Genomic DNA, 22,411 nt, shown 5'->3' with positions numbered 1-22,411 from the left:
TGGTTTCCTTTGTAAGCTTAATGTTCTAATATGACATAATGCTGTCGGCTGTTTGGGGTTTTGGATGGGGGGGGGGCTGTTGCTGGCTCTTCATAGGTTTCTTATGAAAGTTTTTAACTTTGTACTTGAGCCCCAAGGCAAATACTATGAAGGGTGCCTTTTAAGCACTACAACTATTTCCTTAATTAATTTGCTTTTTATGTTGTTACTGCTGTTGGCCTCTCTTTACATCTAAAGCAAACTTGCCTTTTTTCCTATGGCTTTTTTTTTTTCCCCCAAGTGGGAAAACAGGTGATCCCCTGTCCCCGCCTCAAACAAATCCTCAAAAAGAAACCAGAAGGTTTTCAAATTAGTGCCCTGTTCTAAGCTGAGACCTTCCCCTGGGAAGAGCTAACCTATTTGACTCAAAGCAAGCAGTTCAGAGAGAGGAGAAGAGAATAAAGCTTAGAGAAGTCAAGTACTACAGTTTAAAGTTCTGGGTCACCCCTAACGGGATAAGTATGATATTTCAGGTAAATCACAACTTTCCTGTGACTCAGTTTCCTTAATTTGACGTGGGCAGTGGGAATATGTCCTAGTTTCCTCTTTTGGGATGCTGTGAATAACAGTCTTCTAAAAAGTAAAAGTAGGGGTACCTGAGTGGCTCAGTAGTTAAGCGACTGACTCCTGATTTTGGCTCAGGTCATGATCTCGCAGTTCGTGAATTCGAGCCCCGTGTTGGGCTCCGCACTTGATGGTATGGAGCCTGCTTGGGATTCTCTCTCTCTCCCTCCCTCTCTGACCCTCCCCGACTCACGCTGTCTCTCTCAAAATAAATCAATAAATTTTAAAAAGTAAAAGAATACTAGAAATAAAAGCTATCAGAGTCAACATAATGCCCATAACTTATAACCATGCTGTAGTGCATATAATGCAATAGGGTGAATCATGCGCAAGTGTGAGCAGAAATTATCTAAAGCCGATGCTCTGAACCACTGCAATACAATCTTCCTCAATGCAGAATTCAGCTTCTGGTGCCCTCAAGTCAAAAAATGTAAAAATATCACAGCCTGTAACAAGGTGCAGTCCTTTCTACAAATACAAAAGGCATTCTACATGTTCCCTTCCTTTGCCAAACCCAGGATCTTCTCTCCCACTGCCTCAGTTTTTGGAAAGTGGATTTAAGGAAACAAAGTCAGCAAAATGTAAAGGAAAAATATGAGAGCTAAAATAAAATCAAAAGTTAGCAGAAACGACTGTTGCTGCTTCCTTGACAGCCAGATGGTAGGCCACAAACCTGCTGGGGTGCACTGGGGCTTTTCCATTTCAATCCTCCCTACTTCTTCAAAGAAAGGGGGCCTAGAAATAAATAAACGTGCAAAACAGCTCCTCCACTGGCCCCTGGCACAAGGCCTCCACTGCTTTCACTTCTGGCTCCCTGCCTTTCATCTGAAGGCTTCTAGTTCCGGAAGTTTCCCTTCATGCAAACACATCCACCTGAGTAACCCCTAGGCTGAGGTGAGCAAAGGCAAATTTCCATATGGAAACTCCACAATGGTGGACTGACAGTTTCACATAGACCCAGCCTGCTGCTGGCCTATTTCAAAGCTGCCTCTGCAAAGAGGGTCAGGATTCCTTTTCCTCCATGTTGGAGAGACAGCCTCACCCTCTGCGCTGGGCACTTCAGAGCAATTTTGCCCTTTAAGACCCAAGGACATTTCTGTTCAGCCCAAGAGAATCTGAAAGATAACCTCTTAATTCACAAAGGACTCATGCACGAACTCACCGGACAAGCCTTCCCATCCTGCTGGGAACAAGAAAAGGCTATCCAGTGAGAGCCCATTTCAGATCTCAGAGTGCCTCATGTAGTGATGGGTACACAGTACATAATCAATTAGTTCTCTACTGACCTCCTATTTATTAAGTGCTAGGTGCTACAAATATAAAGATTTGTTCGAAGGACTGTTCAAAGAACAGAAGGGCTCTGTCCAAAGAACAAGCCTATAAATAAATGATGTCGGCATTGCAGGGTGAGGACCGACGCCAAGGTGCGGAGGTAGCACAAAAGAACACACAAAAAGCAAAAGCAGAAACAAACCCTGAAAGGATCACAGCAGGTTTCAGAGGAGTTATTAAATAGATATTCCTAAAGGTAAGCCTTGAAAAGTAAGTATTATCGGTAAAAACTTACCTATGATTCAAGAACCTGAAGTAAGGAGAGACAGAGAATCAAAATGGGCAAACTATCGCCAGTCATCTGCTACCAACACCAAGCTTTCCTTGATGAACTAAGAGTAGTTTGGGGGAACTGGAATATTAATATATTTTTCCTAATGATGAGCCTACATATTTCAGACAGCTAAATTTCCCACTAAGACTCTTGGCCAATTCTTGATTTAATTCCCCCACTGGTGTCATAAGAGAGCCATCTTCCTATTTTCCTCACGAATTAAAGGACTTCAGACCCAGAACAATTTAAGTTGAGACATCTAGGGAATGTCTCAAGTCCCACAATTAATCTGATTTTGTCATCGCTGATGTCACTGTGAAGTACCTACTGGGAGTTAGGAGTCAAAATGCTACTACCCCCCTCCTACCCCGACTACCACCCTATAGATCCTTTTCTCAATAACATACTGCCAGTTAAAAATTCCTCCCACTTCTGAGGCATGGGGCGCTGGAGATAATTCAGTTACTTCACATATATTTACAAGAGGTTACAAGCTACTCATCAAAGTCAAGATTGTGTCTGAAAAACTAAAGCAGCATTCTTTTTTAAAGCCAAACAAAAGAAAAGTTCCTTCCTTAGCCCTGAAAAATAAGCACTGCCACTGATTTTGGCCAAGATCACACTATTGTCACCCAAGTAGTAAAACTTCTGAGAACCAGGTCTTGACTTCTTCCTGTCCTACAAGGGTAGTAGAAGGTGTTCTATTCAGTCAAGGGACATAAATACAAAAGGAAATGATTTAAAGGGTCTATTACTCACATGAGGACATGATTCAAAAAAAGAGATTATGGACACTTACAGAGCCAATGGAATGGGGAAAGAGTTGGCTGTCCATTAAAATAACTGTGGCGAGCCAAATCCTCACTACATGTTATTTCAACCACAACCTCATCTGGTTAACTTCCCTACGATTGCACCACTAGAATCAAACGGGCAAACTGTCATTCAAAAAAGTATTAAGTTCTGGGGCCAGAAGGAACAAGGAAGTCATTCAAAACACCTCTCTAATTCACGATGACCACACCTTAAACCCAATCCAAATAAATAAGAACTTAATGGCTTCTTAAAATTATGCAGAAAAGGCATTTTTAAATGCCCAACTCAACTGGCTTCATTTCTAGAGTTCCAGATTTCAGGAAATACTCATGTACTTCTTACCTACGTCCCTCCTGCAGTGGTTTACTCTAATTTTATCATTTTATGGTACAGTCAATCATATAATACGCAATTTGTAAGTATTTCATATATTTCAAGATCTTTCCACCTCCAAATCAAGGAATTATATTTCCATTTGTCCTACACATTTTGGCAATATACAGCTTCATACTATTTTAGACATTTTTTTCTTAGAAACTTAAGTACTAACTTTGAATTACACAAATTCTAACTAGTGGATCTCTATAGTGCAACTGAGAAAACAACTATCTTAATATGTAAGTGAGGACACATGAATGAGAAAGATTTTCGTAAACAACGCCATTGGAAATTTCAGCTCCTAATTTTACCGTATTACCACGCTAGGGCCACTGGCCTCTCCCAATCCTTTACCATCTATAGTTGTTGATGACCCATTTTCCTCGTGCCATAGCTTCTGACAGTGGGGGGCTTTATGTTTACCTTCTAGATCAAAACATGTACACAGTCTCAATACACACACCACATGACATCTGAAATCTTCAACCTATACATGTCGTAGAAATGTACCCCAAATTCAGAGTCTTTTCTTATCCTGCCCAGTTTAACCATTTCTACAGATTGCTCTACATGCCTATTTAGACCTTTATTTCCCAATCTAAGAAAGCTAGGCTACTGCAGCACCTAGGGGCACAGTCGGTTAAAAGTCTGACTGCTGATCTCAGCTTAGGTCATGATGTCACAGTTTGTGGGTTCGAGCACCACATCAGGATCTGCGCTGATGACGTAGAGCTTGCCTGAGATTCTGTCTCTCCTTCTCTCTGCCCCTCCCCTGCTTGTGCTCTCTCTCTCTCAAAATACATAAACTTAAAAAAATTAGGGAAACCATTTTGACAATAAATTATATTTAAAACATTTTTTAAAAAAGAAAGACAGCTAAATTCTTTAACATCACATACTCTATTTCCCTCTCTTAGTTACTCCTGAAACTAAGAGGTGATATCCCATATATACATACATATATATACATATGTATACATAAACATATGTCATTAGGAATTCCTACCTATGGGGCGCCCGGGTGGCTTAGTCGGTTAAGCATCCAACTTTCACTTAGGTCATGATCTCGCGGTTCGTGGGTTCAAGCCCCATGTCGGGCTCTGTGCTGACTGCCAGCTCAGAGCCTGGAGCCTGTTTCAGAGTCTGTGACTCCCTCTCTCTCTGACCCTCCCCTGCTCATGCTGTCTCTCTCTCTCTCCTAGAAATAAATAAAACATTAAAAAATTTAAAAAAAAAAAGGAATTCCTACCTATTACCAGTCAGGAGGTTTAACAGTAGAGTATCATAAAAGTACAGAGCTCTGTTAAGTCCTAAAGAGAAGAATGCATCTTGACTAAGACTGGCTTCATTTTGTTACTTTTTTTTAGCAAAGAGGAGCTCCATGTTCATAAAATTCTCAGGTATGCACCCCTCTCTTAATGGGAGACAGCAAGCATCTGCCCTTGCCATTACTCACCCTTGCTGTTTCTTAAACTGTGAGTTTAACCATTATCCTATACCCATTAAGTGACTGCTTCTAACCTAAAAAAACACACCTTCCACCCTCTTACCTCACGTTATCTCCAGTTGCCTTTGCTGATCTTAGAATTATAATACCTGACTATTCGCTGCTAAGAACTGGAATTGACAAATGACAAGCCACCATGGCTTCTTCAAAAAAAGTTGTACAAAAAAAAAAAAAAAAAGACACTTAGAGGGCAACAACTGTAAATCATTTCAGACGATAAACGCAAAATGGCCATTCCAGACCAAGTTATCCATATTAAAGCAATGCTCAGAAATGCCCAGTGACATACCACATGGATACTCACGCATCACTGAAGAAAACGACAATATTTAAAAGGAGAAAATACATATGAATACACAAAAGACCCTGAATAGCCAAAGCAATCTCGAAAAAGAAAAACAAAACTGGAAGTATCACAATTCCAGACTTCAAATTATATTACAAAGCCATATTAATCAAAACAGTATGGGACTGGCACTGAAAAAGACACACAGATCAATGGAACAGAAGAGAAAATCCAAAAATAAAATCACAATTACACCGTCCATTAACCTTCAGTGAAGGAGACAAGAACACACAATGGGGGAAAAAAAGTCTCTTCAACAAATGGTGCTGGGAAAACAGAACAACTAAATGCAGAAGAATGAAACTGAACCCCTTCTTATACCACACACTAAAATAAATTCAAAATGGATTAAGAACCTAAATGTGAGACATGAAACCATAAAAATTCTAGAAAAGAACACAATCAGTAATTCCTCTGACATTGGCCATAGCAAAGCCTTTCTAGACATGTCTCCCGAAGCAAGGGAAACAAAAGCAAAAACAACTATTGGGACACAAAGCTTCTGCACAGTGAATTAAACAATCAGCAAAACTAACCAATAACCTACTGAATGGGAGATGATCTTTGCAATGATATATCCAATAAAGGGTTAGTATCCAAAACATATAAAGAACTGATTCAACACCAAAAAACAACAACAAACCAAAAAACAACAACACACACACAAAAAAAACCCTACAAAAAATCCAATTAAAAATGGACAGAACACATGAACAGACATTTCTCCAAAGAAGACATCCAGATGGCCAAAAGACACATGAAAAGATGCTCAGGGAGCCTGGTAGCTCAGTTATTAAGCATCTGACTTTGGCTCAGGTCATGATCTCACAGTTTTGAGTTCAAGTCCCACATCAGGTGAACACAAGCCCTGCTTTGGGTGAGCCCTGCTTCCTTCTCTCTCTCTGCCCCTCGCTCACTTGTGTTTCTCTCTCTCAAAAAAGAAAAAAAAGGATGCCCAACTGCACTCATCATGAGGGAAATGTAAATCAAAACTGCAATGAGATATCACCTCATACCTGTGAGAAGGGCTAAATTCAAAAACACAAAAAATAAGTGTTGGTGAGAATGTGGAGAAAAAGGAACCCTCATGCAGTGTTGGTGGGAATGAAAACCGGTGTAGTCACTGCAGAAAACAGTATAGAGGTTCCTCAAAAAGTTAAAAATGTAACAACCCTATGATCCAGTAATTACACTACTGGGTATTTACCCAAAAAACACAAAAACAATAATTGAAAGGGATACATGCACCCTTATGTTTATTGCAGCATTATTTACAATATATGGAAGTGGCCCAAGTGTCCATTGACAGATCAGTGGATAAAGATGTATATACATACACAGATATATGTACAAATGCACACGCATATATATACACACAATGGAGTATTAATCATAAAAAATAATGAAATCTTGCCATTTGAAACAGCATGAATAGAGCTACAGAGTGTAATGTTAAAAAAATAAGTCAAAGAAAGATAAATACCATATGATTTCACTCATATGTGGAATTTAAGAAATAAAACAAACGAAAGGAAAAAAAGACAAACCAAGAAGCCGACTCTTAACCACAGAGAAGAAACTGATAGTTACCATAGGGGAAGTACAGTGAAGAGTGAAATAGGTGATGGGGATTAAGAGCACATTTATCATGATGAGCACGCAGTAATGTATAGAATTGCTGAATGACAATATTGTACATCTGAAACTAATATAACAATGTATGTTAACTACAAGAGAATTAAAATTTAAAAACTTAATAAGAAAAGGAAATACATATGCATATGATTTTTTAAATGACAGAACAAGCAAAATATTAACATCATATTTCAAGCCTAAGATGCCACTGATCATAAACAGATTCAACATTACCGTATGACATACTATAAAGAAAATACAGCCAGGAAGACTTCTAGCACTGATTAGTAGACATATCCTACTTTCAAAGAGGTTAAAGTGTAGCTCTTACAACCTATGAACTACAGCTAACATCATCATCATTGAACATATCACAAAAGATGTGGCTAAAGGTAGTATACACAAAGTGACAACTGGCAAACCGATCATGGAGAAGAATCTTACCAGGTGAGTTTTATTTTCCTTCTGGTATCACTATGTTTTCCATCAAGGCCTATTCAAATTTTTGATGAAAAAGGGACCATGGGAGAATTCTAACACATCCTCTACTGTGCTCCCCAAATTATTCCTTTAACCCTTTGCTCTTGTTTTCTAACACAGAAGAGTCATTCTGCCAATGTGATTATATAGCTGTGATTATATAGATTTTCTCCGCTGCTTAATATTTCCTCAGTCAACATGCTCAACCGCCTGCAGCTTACAGAACCAAAAAGGTTTCTACGCCCTCTCCTTATTATCTACCTGCCTGCAAGAAACTTACTCACCTTTCAAAACTCCACCCCAAAATTACTCCTCTTCCTTACCTTCCCCATCAAGACTTTCCTGCCATCTTCCTCACAAGCCTCCCCTAAATTATACATTTTTCCTGTGGAATCCTCAATGAGAATGCTTACTCTGTACACCAGCAACATTTTATTGCACTTGAAATTTGCTTCTCTCGTTCCCTACTAGTTTGTAATCTGTAAAATCTGTAAAAAGTAGCACTGTTTTTTTCCTTTTATTTGGTATTGCCAGGACCTAGTACAGTACTTAACCCAAGTATTCAAAACATTTGATGAAATACTGAAAACAAATTGTGAACATAAGAACACTATGACCCAGAAAACAATAATTATATAATCGCACTTGCATCCTGAACTCAGTTAAATATTTTCAAAAGATAAGGAGTATGGCAAAGGTCTTTGAAAACATGAATCAAACTTATATAAGTCCTCTGGTTCAAAATCGATTATTTTTCTTAATCACATTTTTAAAACAAGAGCATATTCATGATTTTATTTTATTTAAGTATTTCTTTCTTTTCATTGGTAAAATTCTCTTAGGGAAATATAAATCCCACACATGATTTTAACATAGTTTTTAGCTAAATGCTGTTATATGACTTTACCTGCTTATTTCTCATATGCTTCCCAAATAAAAAGCTATGAAATGTCACCACCATAATAATATAGTGCAGAATACTAAGCCAAAACATTTAAAATCATCACATAAAAAGAACTGAATAATGTGTTTTACTGCTAAGTTTTTAAAAAGTTACTATACTTTCTGCTTTAAATTATCCCATTTTTGTAAAAGAATATAGAAACACATGAAGGAGTGAGTGAGTGAGTGTGTGTGTGTGTGTGTGTGTGTGTGTACAGAGAGATTAAATATCTACAGAAAAGACTGGAAAGGGGCACCTGGGTGGCTCCATCAGTTAAGCATCTGACTTCAGCTCAGGTCATGATCTCACACTTCATGAGTTCGAACCCCATGTTGGGCTCTGTACTGACAGCTCAGAGCCTGGAGCCTGCTTTGGATTCTGTGTCTCCTTCTCTCTCTGCCCCTCCCCTGCTCGTGCTTGTGTTCTTCCTCCCTCTCTCCCTCCCTCTCTCTCTCTCAAAAATAAATAAACATTAAAAAAAAATTTTTTTTAAAGACTGGAAGGCTACGAAACAAACCTAACAGTGATTTCCCCCTAGGAGTGGAATTAGAAAATAAGGACAGCATTTTACATTTTTTAAATGATAAATAAATCAGTGCCATTAATTGTAAATGTGCTGAGCAAACACGGACTTCATGTGGTCTAAAGCCTGCACTATATATGTTCAGCATACAAATATATAATTACCCAAATAATGATAAAATAATATTACATGTCTGCACAGATACACATATATTATCCTCAGCCATAAAATCACACATGCAAGTCATAGTCAATCATATATTTCCTGAAATGCATTTTTGTCTGTCATCAGTTATATTCAAGCACTGAGCCCTGGTTTTCTGTTTGCCAAAATATTATCACTGAACTCCTGTATGCCTTCAACAAGAATGACCACGAACACCAGCGTAATTCAAAATGGTTTTGAAAACCCTAGCACATGTAATAAATACAACAAACAAACAAAAACGATCCATACATAATTCCTTGTAGAAAATTACTATCTATCTTGGAAAACACAGAAAGTTCACAGAAGCAAGAGAATCTCCAGAAATGAAGTAATATACAAAAATACACAGCTGTCGTCCAAAGCAGCAATAAATGCTTTCTGGAATAACTACTTCCCAAATATAACAGAAAAAGGGCTCCGTTTACGAAAGCAACAAAAACTTCATGAACTCAAAACACAGATTCCCCATAAATAAAACTATATAACTTTACCGAGAGAGATATAAAATAAGACCCAGATAAAGGAAAAGATACAGCACGCTCCTAGGTAGGGAAGACAGAATATCACAAAAAGGTTAATTTCCCATAAATCAATGCATACCTTTATCACAATTCCAACAAACATCCTGTCCTCAATAGGCCAACACTAACATAAAGCAGTCTTGACAATTAACTGAGAGAAATGGGGGAAGCACACTAGCTGGCAACCCTCCAAAGAAAAGAGCAACTTAGTAAATAAATATATGAAAAGATATTCCAACTCTCTGGTTTAAAAGAAAACGCAAAAGACAGTATTCCATAAAGATTGGCAAAGAATTTAAAAATAAGATAAGGTCACACTCATATAGCACAAATTGGTATCAGGCACATGGCAATAAATCTTTCAACTTATTCTTCAAGGGCCAAGTTCATGGTTCGCCTTTATAAAACTTTCAAGTGTCGGTAAGAGCAGCTCCCACGGCACTGTCATGGCTGTAGTCGGGCCCCGCATGCTCACTCTCCCAGTGGACGCCTGAGGGCCTCCATCAGCTGGTTTATTCCCCAAAGGTCAGCGATGGAAGTTTCCCTGTGTTTGTATCAACGCTTGTTAGTTAATAGAAAACTGTAATAGAGACGAAACTGGGAGGAAATAAAAACCCACTTAAGTGCTCATGACATTCTGTAAGAACAAAAACCACCTCTACTTCAGAAATGTTAGAGAAATCCATTTATGACTATTGATTGCTTTGTGTCACGACTCTAAAATAGAACTACTTAATCAGACCAGGAAAAAACAAAATATGTATACATGTATTTGTCTATGTTTATTACGGCAGAAAGGGCATCCGCTAAAAGGATGCTGAGCTTTGCTTTTTTGCTTGCCAAAATACACTGTGTGCCAAAAATCTACAAGGCAGAACTAGTTAATGCTACAAGGTTTCTCGCTTCATCTTTCATCTGCTCTCCTGGTCTACGACGTGGAAGAAAAGTGTTTCTTGCAAAACTGGTCTCTATTCACCTTTAGTTCTGTCTATCCAAGACTAAAAATCTGATGCTGTTTAGGAAAATCATAGGACCTTAAGTAGTGGAATGAAATTCTATTTATACTCAACATATCGCTCAACTGTTTACAAAATGAATGGACACACGCAGCTCTGATCCTGCCCTTGGAGAAGCTTCCCGCCACTCCCGAGAAGACAACCTAACTGATTTTGAACTCAAGCCACGTTTTCCCAAGCTCAAACCCAGAAAACTGTTTTATATTCCCTAATCAGAATTATTCAAGAAAACTCCCACTTCCCTACAATGAGAAAGAGGGTAATTTGCCCCCATTCTAGAACAGTCTGTACCAATAATCTAGTTATCAGGCAAAGTATCCACAACCCAAATGGTATAATTTATGAACATCCCACTCTTATCAAACTAATTTCAAAACAACCTGGTGGCATGTGAGACCTATCTATGTCAAAAATCAAGACATTAGCTGTCTAAGAAAACAAGAATTATTCCTACTGAACTCCTGTGGCCACAGACTAAACATCCAAGATGGGAAGGAAAATGATCTGAAGAAAAGCCACGCTGAAAAAAAAATGATGTATTTCAGAGAGATGAATATCAGTAAAGCCCATAACTCAAAGTTCAAAGCTTTATTTTTTTTCTTCAAAGACACAGCATTTTCAAGACAAGTTATATTCATATATTTCTAGAGTTCAAATCCTGCAGATAAAAAGTAATCAAATACATAAGGAAGGTAAAGGTTGCTTATTCATTCTTTAGGCAGCAAATGTAATCTGATACCTATAAAAATCAACTCTTCCTCCCTGCCCCCAGACCATGTCCCCACTCATGCCTTGAAGGATAAATTATTTTGAAGGTATACACTATAAAACCAAATCAATTAAGTTAAGTCAAATTCATAAAGACAGAAAGGAGAATGGTGATTACCAGGAGAAGCGGGGAGAAGGGAATGGGGACTTTTTCTCCAGAAAAATCTCCAGACAGAAAGAAACAGACTTTTCTCTTTGGGACAATGAAAAAGTTCTGGGGGTGCCTTTAGGTGTCCAACTTTGGCTCAAGTCATGATCTCACGGTTCGTGGGTTCAAGCCCTGCGTCGGGCTCTGTGTTGACAGCCAGCTCAGAGTCTGGAGCCTGTTTCAGATTCTGTATCTCCCTCTCTGACCCTCCCCTGCTCATGCTGTTTGTTTGTTTCTTTCTTTCTCTCTCTTTCCCTCTCCCTCAGAAATAGATTTAAAAAAACATTAAAAAAATTTTTTTTAAAGAAAAAGGTCTGGAGATGGATGGTGGATATGGTCATGCAACAATGTGAATGTGCCTAATGCACCGAACTGTACATTTCACTTCAAAACGATGGAGAGGTGCCTAGGTGGCTCAGTCAGTTGAGCTCCGACTCTAGATTTTGGCTCAGGTCATGACCCCAAGGGTCATGGGATTAAGCCTCATGTCGGGCTCCATGCTGAGCACGGAGCCTGCTTAAGATTCTCTCTTTCTCTTCCTCTGCCCCTCTCCCCAAGTCATTCACTCCCTTACACACACTCTCTAATTAAAAAAAAATGATAAAAAAAAGTAAAAATCTCAAAATTGTGGAAACTGTAAATATTATGCTATGTATATTTTACAATTAAAAAAATTAATCAGACTGGCTATAAGACAAGTTGAACAATGTATATCCATTGAAATAAAACTAAAAAAATTGTCAAGACTAAATAAAGAATGCTAATCACTCTCCTGATTACAGACTAATGATTTCAGAAAGGCCAAGAACTTCCTCAATAAATTAAACAAATATGAAACTTTTAACTTATTTAGAGAACATGGATGACTTTTTAAAAAGTAGTGCATAGGGACACCTGGCTGTCTTAACGGGTGAAACACTCCCCCTCCTGATATCAGGGTCATGATTTCAAGCCCCACGGTGGGTGTAGAGCTTACTTAAAAATAAAAATTTTAGGGGCGCCCAGGTGGCTCAGTCGGTTGAGCGTCTGTCTGACTTCGGCTCAGGTCATGATCCTGCAGTTCATGGGTTGGAGCCCTGCATCAGCTCTGTGGTGACGGCTTAGAGCCTGGAGCCTGCTTTGGATTCTGTCTCCCTCTCTCTCTGCCCCTCCCCACTCAATCTCTCTCTTCAAAAATAAATAAACATTTAAGAAAAATTATTTTAAATAAAAAATTTTAATCAGTAATACAAAAATTCTGATTCTTTCAAAGCTTCTAAAAGATTTGTTCTGCTGACATGAAATTTGGTAAAAGGCGGCTTAAATTCAGTATAAAAGTAGCACAGGAAAAGAGCAGAAAAGAGCAAATGCCCGGTTTGCCATGAGAGAAACTGGACTGCCAGATGAGTCTGCACAACATACCAAAGATCAAAGGAACAGTGAATGGACATTGTTGATCCTAGATGTAGACAGAGAGGCATTCTTGAAAGAATTAACCATATGAACGCCCAGCCAGCCCTCATTATCAAATTCAAAAGCAGCAAGGTAAGCAAGGTACTTTGGCAAAAAGTGTTTAAACTTTTTGGCACGAGGGAGCTATTTCGCGTTATGCATCTTTTTAGGAGAGAGAGGATAGACATATATTTTTAGAAAACATCTAAGTGTCAGAAAAAAAGCAAGAAAGATTCCGAGACATCGTTTATGAGTGAAAGGAAATAACAAAGTGAACACTATTACACAAAACTATATTAAACAAACTCATTTCTCTTTGCATAACACAGGATTAAGGCAGTAGAGGTTATGGGAGGGTGGAGGGCTGAGCAAGCCAACTTGGTAGAAAGAGTTTAAGAAAAAGAAATGATTTTAAAAAAATTTTTAATGAGGAGGGTCCCTGAGACAAATAGGGTTTTCCTATCTACAGAGATTGGCCTATGTAAATATCTTACAAACACTGTCATTAAACGGCTTAACCCCTTTTCAAAAATCTTGGCTTCTTAAAGGTGATGATTTATACTCTTCTTTCTTGGCAGGTCTCCAATATGTCTGATTAAAATCATTAAAGGAAGACCTAGATTTGTTGATCAGGAAAATGTCCCAAAATGGTAAGAGGAACAGAGGGTGATTATCACCTTGCCAATCACTGCGGCTGTAGGTTCAGTAGTTAAGGAGGCCACCCTGAAGAGGCCAATAAGGTCACCCCCCCTTCTGCTGGGGCAGTTGGCCAACTTTACATTCAGCTATCAACAGCATGCTGTACTTACAACCTATCTTCAAATACAAGTTACAGAAGACATGGCTAAGAGTATGTAAGGGCTAACAAAAAGGGCTAACAACTCAAAATTTGTGCTCCCACAGCCAAAGGTTGTTGGCAATTTCTAAGACAAGAGCAAGCAATTTTATCTTTGTGATTTAATAAAAATGAACAGTAGGCAAAAAGGTAAGGGGAAACTAAATGTAATTAATCAGTCCAGAGAGGTACCAGAAATCTTCAACAAAACTCTTACAGAACTTTTATTGATTCTGAGAAATAACATGAATCAAATCAAAAGAAAAATTACATTGAAGCTATCAACCAATGGCAGGTATTTAAATAAACGTATGGCAAACCATAAGGTCCTAAAGATACGCAAAAAGGTAAGGAACGGTCCCTACCTACAAGAGATTTAGAATTTACTCTGTACTCAGGTGAAGATGTGACTGTTTTGGGGGCGCCTGGGTGGCTCACTCGGTTAAGCATCCGACTTCAGCTCAGGTCATGATCTCGTGCTTCTTGAGTTCAAAACCCATGTCAGGCTCTGTGCTTCATGAGTCCAAAACCCTGGAGCCTGCTTTGGATTCTGAGTCTCCCTCTCTCTCTGCCCGTCCCCTTCTCATTCAATCTCTCTCTCCCCCTCTCTCTCAAAATAAATATACATTTAAAAAAATTTTTTAAAGATATGACTGCTTTCATCACTGCCAGTCAACTCACTACCATTTTTTAGCATGACCATAAGCAGAATTCTGAAGCTGTCCCCCAAGATTCCTGTCCTCTCCTTATTCAGTCAAACACTAATCTAGGTACTGCTGTGAAAGATTCTGCAGATGTAGTTAAAGTTACTAATCAACTGACCACAGGCTATAAGGGTTATTGTGTATTATGCAAGATGGTCCTGAGCCAATCACACATAGGTTAGAGACTAGGAGGCAAAGAACTCTCTCCTGCTATCATCAGAGATGGGGTACAAGAGGAAGAGGAGAGCTACAGCAGCAGCAGAAGTCAGAGAAATTGCCCAGCGAGAGGCTTTGGCCCAGCTGACAGCACACAAAGAAACAGACATGGGCCCACAGGCCCGGGAGTCTGTGACAACCTGAATGAGCCTGAGGGCGGACTGTTCCCTGAGCCTCCCACTAGACAGCCCCGCTGACCAACACCTCAATTTCAGGCTCACGAAACTACAGTAGACAAACTAGTTGAGCTAATCCCAGCTGCTGACCTATACAGAACCACGAGAAGATTAATTTGTGTTTTCAGCAACTACGTTTGTGTCAATCTGCTGTGGCAGGGACAGAGAAAGTAATGCAAGTGTCCCATCCAAGTGTTCGGACAGGACGACTCATCTCATTCTCACGACCACCCTGAAGGGTTATCACCTTGCATTGCACAGATGAGAAAACTGAGGAATAAAGGCATTAAGCAACCTGCTTACGACCAGAATGGCTGACAGCCGACTTACATTCAAGAAAACTAACGGGCCCCGTAACATGTAGGAGTTTAAAATTTCAGCTGGAAGATGACTAAATTTTACACCACAACAAAGCAGGTTATTTCTGAAGTTACAAAAGTAAGAAGAAACTTTAAACAGTTCCAAATGAAAAAGTTCTCTAAGTCAAAAGGGCAATTTGATAATGTCCCCAGAGCAGATTAACCTGTCAGAAATAACTACAATGCTAAAAATAAATGCAAACCTACCTCACTACCTGTTTCTTCCCCCATGTTCAAAACTCAAGTTAGATATTCGGTCAATAAAAGGTTAAGTTTTAGTGTAAATTTGGTTTTCTTTGTAGTCCTAATCCACAAATACATGTTAAATTTGGCATTAGAAGAAGAGAAGTTAATGCCACATGAGAGATTTTTTAAAGAAAGGAAAATGAGGAACAGCACCGCCTTCAGCACATTCTCCAGACGCTTGTGCTCCTTCTCAAGGCAGAAAATTCCAAATAAAAGGCAGTGATAATACAGGAAGAAATCAGGGGGGAAATACAAGCCAAAATTGAAATCTAACATTTATTTTATGAGGAAGACAGCCTTTGAGAGACAATCACATGTGATGGCGTTAGGAGATGAATAAAAGTGGTTCCCTAATCTTCAAAGCAGTACTGCTAAGGGCAACAAAATTTTTAAAAAGAATGTGGGTTTCTATTCTTTGAGATTCCATCAAAAATCGATTTGGAAGTCCAAAACTACCATACTCCAAACCAGTAATGAACAAAAAATACAAATGAGAAAAATAACATTTTGGGGGAAAAGTGGAGAAAACCTTTAAATAACACCTGGAACTTTATTAAGTAATAGCATTTTCCCCTAGTGATAATTTTTTGTGTGTAACTTTTAACCCTGACGTCTTGATTCCCAGAAATAAGGCAAAGTCTGGAAACACAGAAGGTTCTTGGCGGATGGGATACATAATTTCCTCTCAAAAAAAACCAAAACAAAACAAAACAAAAAAACCTGGATTTCCAACATGTAATGTGAATTTACGTTGTTAAAATAAACACCTATTTGGTGTTTTATGTACAAATAATGTAGTCATGTTGTTTTTATGTTCAGTGGTATTTTTAAAATAGCTCATTTAAGATAAAAAAGAGAACAACTTCTAGTCTAAGAAAATTTTTTTGAAGTTTAAATCTATCAAGTTCAATGCTAAGGTCCTATTTTTAAACATCTTTGTCAGTATGAATTATGTATATGCATTGACACAAATCATTAATTTGCAGGTGTTCCTAATGTAAATTGCGTATACCTGTTTAGATTTTTTTCCAGAGGCTAGAAGCATAATAATTCTAATTCAGAAAAGTAGGCACCAGATCTTTTTTAACTTGTAAGCTGTGCAAAACTGAAAAGAGTTAGGAAAGATTCAACTCAAAGGGAATCTGGTTGTGTTCTAGTTCTCAAGGTGAATGGTAGCTTCACGGACGTTCAATTTATTATTTTGCTTTTTAATGTACACCTTACCTGCATTCTTTTATATCTACCAAATATTATGTTAAAAATTAATTTATAGGTGATAGGAGTTCTTCAAAATATAGTCATTATAGTCATAAAAATAAAATGGTAAAAACAGAACTTCATTAATTCCTAGACTTGTGTATACATTAATGCCTTGGAATTAATTGGAAAAAAATGTTAGAGATAGTTCACTATATGGAACATAAATAATTACAATCCAGAAAAATTAAAATCAACTTGAAGACTAGAATTTCTAAACTAAATAAAAGATGGCTTATAGATTGGGTCTTGCAAAACCTTTGGTAGTGGCTATTTATCTACTGACAGAGGACACTGGGGTGGCTAAAATGCTGTGGGCCAATCACAACTCGGGGGTTATTTGTAACTTCATGGAGCAACTAGGAAGGATTTATGGCTTATCTATCCAACTGACTATCTTATCTCTAAAATTTGGCTAATAAACATTACAAACCAGTCTATAATCTGAATTGTGAGCTGATTTCTAGGTGTTTTTTTTTTTTTTTTTAACTGCAGGTACTATCCCTATTTCCTTTGTTTCCCCTCCCCACCACCACCCTATTTGCTTAGTGAATCACAAGTACCTCAATACATTTGCCCTAAATTAAAGTTAAGAGGGCTAGGAGTAAACTTGTTATTAGAAACTTTATCTTCCAAGTGTCCTCTCTTGTTTACTAACAAAATATTTTTAAAGGGATTTGCCACATAAACAACTCATTTCTGTAGAAAGGATTGTACTATCAAAACTTATCACAAGACCAGTTTCTAGCCTTAATTTTTCCCTTTTTCAACAAGTGTTAAAAAACAAGTGTCAAAGATAGAACCAGGTTAATCTGACCTGTCCAACTCCAGCTTAGCTTTTAACACCTTGTCATAACATCCTTATCTTCTAACACTCAGGAAGGGTTAGTATTTCTTTGTAAACAGTCCTTCAACTTCACAGACCAGCGTTTAAGGAAAGGTTCCTTGTAAGGACATGAGTTTCAGTTCTGGCAATCTGATCTAAGAAGAAAATTCTGATCAAAGAAAGGCATTATACACAGATGTTCATTATAGTATTATTCATCTTGGGAAAAAACACATAAATCCACTTCAATGTCTACGAAGAAATAAAGGAAGTGATAGTTACCCAAATGATATGTCTTTTTCAGTGGAATATTAGGCAGCCACAGAAAATAACTGCACACAAAAAAATGTGGTATTACATGGGAAACAACCTTACAGTGAAGAAAAGGGCAATTATATTTTTTTCAAACTATAGAGGAAAAATAGAAAGTACACTAGGTTTTTAAATTTTTATTGTCTTGGAGTGACTGGATGGCTCAATCAGTTAAGCATCCCACTCGTGATTTTGGCTCAGGTCATGATCTCACAGTTTGTGAGTTCAAGCCCCGCACCAGGCTCTGTGCTGACAGTGCAGAACCTGCTTGGGATGCTCTCTCCCTTTCTCTCTCTCTGCCTCTCTTTCTGAAAATAAATTTAAAAAAAATTTTTTTTTAATTTATTTTCTCTTCCCAAATGGCCTACAATGTAATACAGGTATAATTTTTTATCTTTAATACCGCAGTTATTTTCCTACTATTCATACTTCAAACATTAACATTTTTTAACATTTTAACACTTAGCCTCTGTGGAGCACATACCTCCTTCCTTACTTTTCCAGAACACATAACTTCCAACACACTCAACCATCTGAAACAGATGAAAAATTTTCAGATATTAACTACAGCCTCAATCTTTTGGCAGATGCATTTAGTAAAGTGCTCACTGATTATCTCAAGACTCTTAAACTATCAGAGTTAAAAAATAATTTCGCTATCAGTTACCATTATAGTTGATAAACACTATTTGACTTCAAGAATTCCTGGGAATTCTCTTTCCCACTTGTGTCAGGATCCTAGCGGACTCTCCTGTTCCAGAATCATTTCTGTGGCCGTATCTTCTATAGAGATGATAGCCATTGGGTTATATCTTTTCCCATTCCTTTCAGATCAGACTGATGCACTAATCCAGAAAGAAGCTTTAAAGATGTTCCTTTTTTTTTCTCTTCTGTTTTTAATCTTCAATTACTTAAAGGCTCAACTTAAAATTAAGGAAAACTGGGTCATTTCAGGAAATAAGCAAATAATTCCTGTGAAGTATTTGATTTTTATCTCTCTAAACATTTTTTCCCAACCTCAAATTCATATTTCAATATTTCCCAGATAAATCCAATTGCCTGAAATTTTCTTTAAAAATATTCAAGACTGGAGCGCATGGGTGGCTCAGTTGATTGAGTGTCCAACTTCGGCTCAGGTCATGATCTCACAGTCTAGGGGTTCAAGTCCCGTATCAGGCTCTGTGCTGACAGCTCAGAGCCTGGAGTCTGCTTCAGATTCTGGGTCTCCCTCTCTCTGCTCCTTCCCTGCTCACTCTCTCTCTCTCTCAAAACGAAATAAAGACATTAAAAATATTCAAGACCAGTATATTTCAATATCACTTGATGCAATTTTACCAACATTTTTAGGCTGCCCAAATCAAGAGTTTTTAAAAAATGGTGACAGTTATAGAGCGCCTGGGTGGCTCAGTTAAGCGTCCAATTTCAGCTCAGGTCATGATCTCCTTGTTTGTCGGTTCAAACCCCATGTCAGGCTCTGTGCTGACAGCTCAGAGCCTGGAGCCTACTTCGGATTCTGTGACTCCCTCTCTCTCTCTGCCCTTCCCCTGCGCTCTCTCTCTCTCGCTCTCTGTCTCAAAAATAAACATTTTTTAAAAAAATTTAATAAAAATATTTTAATGGTGATGGTTAAAAATTATTTTCAAATTAGTTCTCCATTTTTATTCTTCAAACAGGCACATTTTCCCCCCCATGAACATTTCCTCAATATTAAACTCTTGTCTTCACAAATCTGCGTGTCATCCTTGTGCAGGGGCCGTGCTTAATCTGCTCTGGAGCATTCCAATTTTAGTCTATGCGCTGCCAAAGTGAGGACAAACTCTTCTCCAAGAACAGCCAAGTTGGACCTGAATTTATTTTAATGCCCATAAGAAATCATTTAATTTTATATATATTAACATTCAAGGGTATAATTATTTTATTAGTTTTATCGATACTAAAGAGATCTTTGCAGGGGAAAGAAGTAAGTCCACAGTTGTACTCCACATAAATGCCAAATGGTTTTTTTTCCTTCCTGGTGTAACTGGCATCTCAACAAGAGGTTGGCTTTTAAGCCACCCCACTTTCATAAATTTAAAAACACAGTATACATAAAGCTAGTTGAGAGGGAAATGCCTATACTTAATTCCTGCCAAATTATTAGCAAGCTACTTAATTAATGGGAGTCTACCACTATCTTTCTGTCCTCGGACAAAAACTGGGCATATGGGAAAACAATCATTTTTCTCCACATACACCGCACTTACTGCAAAATGTTGAATACTATGGGCAACCACACCAAAAATGATATTCAGAAAAGCTTACTCCCTTGCTTCTCAGAGTGTGTTGTACAAACCTGGGAACTTGTCAGAAATAAAAAAAACACTCAGACTCCACCCTAACCTACTGCATCACTGACCAAGATGCCTGGGTCACCAATGTGCACATTCAAGTTTGAGAAGCAGGAGTCCAGGGGTTAAGGTAGAAGGCAGCATGAGACACCACCTCCTGCCCCCACATTCTCAGTTGTGCGAAGCTACACAAAATCTAGTCAGCAATGAATAAATCATTCCCAAACCTTGTCAGTATATCTTTAAATGAATCAAGCCTTTCCACAAAGGTTAAAATTAAAAAAATAAAAAAAGGAAATGCATGTGGCTGACACCTATTAACAGCATCTTCACTGTACTATCAGAACTATGTATTTTTTAATAACATGCTGAAAATAGGTACATCTGTTCTCCATTCTCTGTTAAGAAAGCATTCTTGCTAGAGAATTTTCCTCTCCTTGGGGCGCCTGGGTGGCTCAGTAGGTAAAACATCTGACTTCAACTCAGGTCATGATCTCAAAGTTTGTGAGTTCAACCCCCACGTCATGCTCGGTGCGGACAGCTCAGAGCCTGGAGCCTACTTCAGATTCTCCCTCTCTCCCTCTCCCTCTCTCGCTCTCTGTCTCTCTGCACCTCCCCTGTGTGTCTTCTATCTCTATCTAAAAAATAAATAAATAGGGGCGCCCGGGTGGCGTAGTTGGTTAAGCGTCCGACTTTCCCTTGGGTCATGATCTCGCGGTTCGTGGGTTCGAGCCCCGGGTCGGGCTCTGTGCTGACTGCCAGCTCAGAGCCTGGAGCCTGTTTCAGTCTGTGACTCCCTCTCTCTCTGACCCTCCCCTGCTCACGCTGTCTCTCTCTATCTCTCCTAGAAATAAATAAAACATTTTTTAAAAAAATAAATAAATAAAAAATAAATAAATAATAAAAAAAAATTTTTTTAAGAATTTTCTTCTTTTCAAACCTAGAATGGGTCTTGTGGATGAAATCTATTTCCAATTGTTCCTAGTTTCAAATGTTACAGGAGTTAAAGAATTTTAATATAAGAATCGCAACTGACCTATTTTAGGAAGTATTTGTACAAATGAGTTAAATATGTAGCATTAAGACAAATACATAGCCTCTATCATAGTCCCTGACCTAACTGTAGGTAGTATGTTATACCTGTAACAAAGGGTCTTCCTGTTTTCAGGAAGGATTTTCTAAGAAAGTATCAATTCAGTGACTACTGGTAATTTGTCATACAATTTGACTCACAAATGGATACTTTATATAGCTTTCTAGAGGTGTATCGAAAATGTAACATAGTACACCTGTACTGGCCTGTGCTCTGTTGATCTACAGAAGTTTAAACAAGATGCTTCTATAAGGACTTCAACTACAGCCTACCACAAAAGTGCTCTGGGAATAACTTTATCCCTCTACAATCATAGCCTTGTTCTAAACAGAGCCCTTAAGTAAATTAAATCTTTAGAAAAACATACTTTTTTGTTTGTAAAGAAAGAAACATTTCCTGAATGCCAGAGACTGTTTCCTTGAGAAACTGTTTATGTTACTGTGCTGAAAAGGTGTTTATGTTGCTATAAACACCTTCCTTGTAAGAGGGGATGGAGAGTCTCCCTATTGTTTACATTGTAATCAGGCCTGACTCTGAAAAGATCTACCCTTATTCCTCATGCCTGGACTAACTCACTACATTCTGTCCCAATTAGATCACTTGCAAAGATATTCTGTGTTTGTCTAGTATAATTGACCCATCACATGAGAATAGGGGAGCGTAAGTTCATAATAAGGACTACAATTATGAAGGCCATTAATTGGCAGGTTGTGGCAGTTTGTACTGACTGTGTCAAGTTTCTTAAGGAAAAACTACACTTCCTGGAATCTCTTCCCTGTATAGGCCCAGCTTAAAGTTGAATTGGCACAAAAACAGAATTGGCACAGATGTGGATCGATCTGTTTGGATTCAGAAGCCATTACTCCGAAGGTGGTCATGGTTACTATAGTGACCAGACATGGCTATGTAGGTGGGTTCAAGCTTATCTTTGCTCTTCTTGGATCCCTATCCACCTTTCCAGATGGGCCCCGTAGATCAACAGCAACTCCAGGCCAACCAACAGACACAAAGAGGTGGTAGTCACACAGAGGCACAGGCTTCCATGGGCCATGCCCCATGAGCACAAGGTTGTCTCATGCCTGGCTTCTCAGATGGACTAGCTGGGGATGCCAGTGATCCTCCAACTTGCTTC

General features: G+C 38.4%; 1 protein-coding gene and 1 non-coding gene across 3 annotated transcripts in view; both read right to left on the bottom strand.

The window, feature by feature from the left end:
- MLLT3 (MLLT3 super elongation complex subunit) overlaps positions 1–22,411 on the bottom strand; it is a 274,703-nt gene that overhangs the window by 145,284 nt on the left and 107,008 nt on the right. The window lies entirely within an intron of this gene.
- Positions 19,565–19,668, bottom strand: LOC120239898. The gene has a single exon (XR_005530532.1). It is a non-coding gene; the product is annotated as a U6 spliceosomal RNA (small nuclear RNA).

Source organism: Hyaena hyaena, unplaced genomic scaffold (genome assembly GCF_003009895.1).
Source record: "Hyaena hyaena isolate Hyena2069 unplaced genomic scaffold, ASM300989v1 scaffold_240, whole genome shotgun sequence".
NCBI classification, from domain to species: Eukaryota; Metazoa; Chordata; class Mammalia; order Carnivora; family Hyaenidae; genus Hyaena; species Hyaena hyaena.
Note: the sequence above shows the minus strand (reverse complement) of the source record. Positions and strands in the feature narration are given on the sequence as shown.